This window comes from Triticum aestivum, chromosome 2B, assembly GCF_018294505.1.
Source record: "Triticum aestivum cultivar Chinese Spring chromosome 2B, IWGSC CS RefSeq v2.1, whole genome shotgun sequence".
Lineage (NCBI taxonomy): Eukaryota > Viridiplantae > Streptophyta > Magnoliopsida > Poales > Poaceae > Triticum > Triticum aestivum.
In genome coordinates this window covers 123,103,081-123,108,891 of record NC_057798.1, presented here as the reverse complement: position 1 = coordinate 123,108,891, position 5,811 = coordinate 123,103,081, and positions in this window count along the sequence as shown.

Genomic DNA, 5,811 nt, shown 5'->3' with positions numbered 1-5,811 from the left:
ACTTGGCGCTGGGTCGTCCTCCTCGCGCAAGGGTGAAGCAGAGGAGGCGAGCAGAGCTCCGGCGAGCGGGGCGAAAGGGCGGCGAGGTCTTGGGCGTCCGGATCTGGCTGGGAATGGGCTTGGATGGCACCAGTGCAGGGACGACACGGGGATGGACTTGAGGCGCAGGGGAGCGGCAGCGGCGGCGAACCAGAAGCGGAGGCGGAGCTCGAGCGAGGTGCCCCCATGGCATCCTGTGGATCACAGAAAGCAAGAGAGTTTGAGAGACTAGAGGGAGAGAGGGAACCGAAGGAGAGAGAGGAAGCAGGGGCCTGGCCTGGCCGTGGTCGATGCGGCGCCGGGCGCCATGGACCGGGAGAAGGGAGCTTGAGCTCCTGGATGCTGCTGGTCGAGGAGGGCCATGGGGATCTCTGGTTGGTGGGGATCGATGGATGGATAGATCGACGGGACCGAGTGGCAGGGGAGATCGAGGTAGGAGGAGGCTGCGGCTGGATGGAGTTGATGGGGGCAGGAGGCAAGGGCGAGCGAGGGTTGGTGAGGGATGGATCCCGAGGGAGATTTTTGGATCGGCTTGGTGGTTGGTTGGGTGAAGAGCTCGAGGTGGATTGGATCGGAAGGGTTCCCGAGGAAGAAGAGGACTGGCGGCGGTGGGTGAGGGGATTCGGAGGATGGGACAGCTCCCCTACATTTTAGGGTTTGTCCAAAGTAGGTGTGGTTTGGTCTATATATTGTGAAACGAAAGAGTTTGGATCACCCGATCAAAATCCGACGGATGAGAATAAATAGGTAGGGAAGTCCAAATAAAAAAATGAAGATGTTTTAGAGATGTTTGGGGACGATCCGGATCCATTGGTAAGGATAGACCGGTTCGGGTTCGGGTAAGTTTCGAACGCGGGAGAGGGGTCGATGCACTGTGCAAAGAGGGGTTAGGCGGTTTGACAAGAGGGAAACGAAAATACGGTTGGTCTCGGAACAATCAATGAACGCAACGAAGAGAAGCGAGAAGTGGAATTACGAGCGGATGCAAGTTTTAAGAAAACAAAGTCGATGCAATGCGCATGATGCTATGAGATGAGATGCATGGCATGAACAAAATGCAAAACAGAAGACAAAAGCCCAACCATGGAGAAAATAACATATCGCATCTCCGGTAAAGGCAAGAGTTGGAGTTACGAATATGGAAAGTTGCATCCGGGGTGTTACAACACTCCACCACTACGAGAGGATCTCGTCCCGAGATCTAGGATGGCACCGGAGGGAAAAGGAAGAGGAAGATAAGAGGTAAAACTAAGTTGCTTCTTTGTCGAACGAGTGAAAACCATGAACCTTGAGAGGTTGAGCAAAATGAAAGGAAGAAAACAACGAAGATGAGCAAAGTTGAAAACACTCTGTTAGAAAAGAGGAACAAGGGATACAACGAGAACCAAGAGGTTTAGTGATAAGATAGATATTGAAACCACTCCGGTTAAAACTAGATAGAGAAGGAATAAGATTGAGATAATTTGGGCAGCACTCCGACTGAAAGAAGAAGGAGAACTTGATAAGATGAAAAGCACTTGAAGAGATGACACAACACTCTGGTTAAATGGATAAGCATGAAAAGAACACGATCCTCATAATTTGAGATGATGAGTGAAGAGAGCAACATCACCATGCCTCCGGAAGAACGAAAAGAAGATAGATCATTGGAATAAAAGAACGGAGAAGAAAATGCCAACTTCTACCACAAATGATCTTGGAAAGCACCCTTCTAAGAAGGTTAGAACGGAATTGTTGGAAAACCAACAACGAAAAGAACAAGCTTGTTGTGGGCTTATGGAACACATCTCAAAATTATGGGATGACAACCCACCACTAACGGAAACAGTTGATTGGATTGAGATCAACAAGAAGATGAAAACTTCTTCACCAAGATGATAGAGAGATAACTTGGATCATTGATACGCACCACCTTTAGGTGAAATATGACACAAGATGACTCCCACAAAGAGATTGATGGATTTAAAATACCTCATTCTTGACAACAATATGAATCATGAAACATGAAGGAAATTGTCAAGAGTGAATAACACCATCTCGAAAGATAAGATAGAAGGAATTGCACTTCGGAATGCAAGATGAAGAATGGTTGAACTCCTCTGAAAAGAATCTCGATGAACACTTTGAGAAGGAATTAAATCCTTGATGAACCACCATGTAGAGCCTCCATGGAGAACTCCGGTAATAAAAGGATGATAAAAAGAAAGAGAAGTTGAAAACACAAGGTGAAGCCTTGCGATGATTTAAATGGAGCTTCGTGACGAGATAAAGCGGAAAACTTGAAACTTCGGAAAAGAAAAGATGAAGCATCTCGAACCAAGAAAAATGACATGATGAAAAACTCTGGAAAGAAGAAACTAGATTACTTGGATGAAACAATAATAAGGATTACGTTATGCCTATCCTTCACCAATTTAAATTGATGACAAGCAACAGATTTGGCATACTACTTATTCTCGTAGAAAGGATTAAGAGAGATATAGCATAAACTTGAGAAGGTATTGATGGAACCACCGGTGGGATCTGGAAACAATGAATGAATTAATATGAATTGATATGATGACGAAGGAAGAGAAATCTTGAAAGAACCACCGTAAAAAATTAGAAAAGAGAGTAGCAAGGGCACAATTCACCGGAAATAATTTGAAAATGAATGAAGATACTTGAAGGGATTTAGATACCTGAGAACGAAGAGAACATAAACTGATTAGAGGATATTTGAACGATTCACCGGTAAGATTTGGAGAATGATAGCTACACGCTGAGAATGAAGAATTATGACATGATGGCCTTCGGAGGAAAGAAATAGAAACAACTCATGAAATGCTCCGGATGGTAAAAAAAATTGTCACAATCAAAAACACTTATGAGAGGATGGCATCAAGCTTGAACTACGCATCTTTGGAAGAAAGGGTAAGGATTTAAGAGGAAATCTTCTTTGGTCTTCAAATGCAGAGAAAGACGAGGAGAAACACCACCATGAATTGTTGAGACACTCCGGAAGGATTAAAAGAAAAAGGTTGAGCCAAAGATGAAAAAAATTTGAAAGCGATCTTGGACAAGGCATATGACTGATGAAATTCATACTTACGTCAAACTTCGAAAAGGATTTGAGAATAACTCCGGAATAATGAGAAGAGTCAGGTAAGATCCTGGGAAAAGACCTGTGGGTTAGGGCCCACTAAAAGGAAACACCGTTGGAAAAGATTACTTGAAAAAGAGATTGTACCGGTTGAATTAAATGACTTGAATGAGATAATAATCTCCAAATAGCTTGAATGGATTGAGAATGGAAACACGAGTCTTCCGAGATATCTTCAGCACTCCAAAACAAATGAATAGCGAGAAGTGAAAGATTAAGAGGTGCACCGGTATGAAAAAGCATTTGACACGAGGAAAAGAATATGATCAACACTGAAAACTTGAAATTAATCCACCGGAGAAGAATACGAGGATGAAGAATGATGAACTTGAAATTGTTGAGCATCTTCATGGGAAATCACCGGATAAGAACATTGAAAGAAAAGAATGAAGAGACTTCCCACAAATAAAAGGATACACGATTAAGAAATCTGAGTCCTTGAAGAAAAAGGGTGGGAGGGCGAGAAAACAAAGGCAACTTGGGGACGGATGAAACAAACACCAGTGGGAAAACTTAGAGTTGATCTTGCGGATGTTGAAAATGAACGGATCCACTTGAAGAGAAGCACACCGGTTGGAAAAGAGTTGACATGACAACCTCAGTGATCAAGAAGGATTAGTACTCCCATAGAAGATATGAGAACTCCGTTTAGAAAAGGTATGGAATCAACACTTGACATTGAAGCAACTCGAATACCACAAATAAAACAAAACAAAGGATTTGGCTTGCAGAATAAGCCGGAACAAATACATATGATCGAGATTTCGTCCAAAGTTTTCATGGTGGGGCCCACACGGGCTCGATCGTACAGCACCATCATGTACAAGGCAGTGCACATGACATACAAAGTGTCCCCGAACCAGCATAGCCAAGGGCTCTTTAAGACACAAAGAGACCACTGTAAAAACGATCGTGGATAGGCGAACCACTAGACGTCGAACCCCAATCTCATATCATGCATCTGTCGGAAAGATATTCTAGGAGCTACTTGAATACCCACCTATAAAACTCCCGAAACTTTCTGGTTATGCAATCTGGTGTTGGGGATACAGGGGAAGCAATATATCTAACCCAAACTAACAATCCCTACATCCAGCTGTATCCATCCATCAACACATAACCAAGAAAACTCCGGAAATCGTGTACCTCAACCTTCGAAAAGCATCCGTTATACGAGCTATGGCAATACTCCCGAACTCCCGCCCCAGTACTGGGTGGCGTCGAGGTTATCTCACCAACAACTGCATAAAAGAGATTTTTGATGTCGGCAAAACTCAGGTATTCCAGAACTGCAACGATAAAATTATGACGACAACACCTCGGAGCTCAACTCCCCGGGACACTGCCACAACCCCTAAATGTCAGGAGGCACCAAGAGCAATGTTCTCGTCACAAGACTATTGGAACGATCCCAAGATACCCGCGTGATCCTAAATTTTTTTAGTGAAATTTGAGAAGAGGAAATTCAAAACATCTACGTCAAGAGTCCTCACCAGAGCGATGAAGGGGGCTGAGGAGTAAAAAGAATCCTACTCTCCGATATATATAATCCTAAGACTCAAAACAGTTTTCTTCTAGACTCAACAATAGCCAACAATCAAGGGGGATCCTATGGTCGGTCGAGGCTCTGATACCAACTTGTCACGCCCAAGATGTGACCCTATCCTAAAGGAACTCGAAGGTCCCACCAAGGATAGAAGCGCATCTTGAAGACGCTTTTGCAAGGTGGATATCATTGCATCAACATTACATAATAGATAGGGATACATACATAAGGCATACAATGCCACATGAATACAACAATACATCATACACAATAGCATCATCCGACTACGGATGAAACACAAACAGAAACTCAAACGACATCCACCCTGCTAGCCCAGGCTGCCGACCTGGAACCTATCCCCTGATCGAAGAAGAAGCAGAAGAAGAACTCCAAAACAAGTAACATCGCTCTCGCGTCATGGTCGTCGCAAAACCTATACCTGCAACTGTTGTTGTAGTAATCTGTGAGCCACGAGGACTCAGCAATCCCATAACCATGGTTATAAAGACTAGCAAAGCTTAAAGGGTATGGAATGGATAAGTGGTGAGGTTGCAGCAGCGACTAAGCATATATGGTGGCTAACATACGCAAATAAGAGCGAGAAGAGAGCAAACAGAATGGTCGTGAAGCTAGCAATGATCAAGAGGTGATCCTGACCTCCTACTTACGTTAAACATAACCCAAAACCGTGTTCACCTCCCGGACTCCGCTGAAAAGAGACCATCACGGCTACACACGCGGTTGATGCATTTTAATTCGTATCTGGTGTCAAGTTATCTACAACCGGACATTAACAAATTCCCATCTGCCACATAACCGCGGGCACGGCTTTCGAAAGATAATACCCTGCAGGGGTGTCCCAACTTAGCCCATGATAAGCTCTCACGATCAACGAAGGATATACCTTCTCCTAGGAAGACCCGATCAGACTCGGAATGCCGGTTTACAAGACATTTCGACAATGGTAAAACAAGACCAGCAAGACCGCCTGATGCACCGACAATCCCGATAGGAGTTGCACATATGTCGTTCTTAGGGCAACACCGGATGAGCAATCCGTACCACTAAAACCAGACCTCAAGTT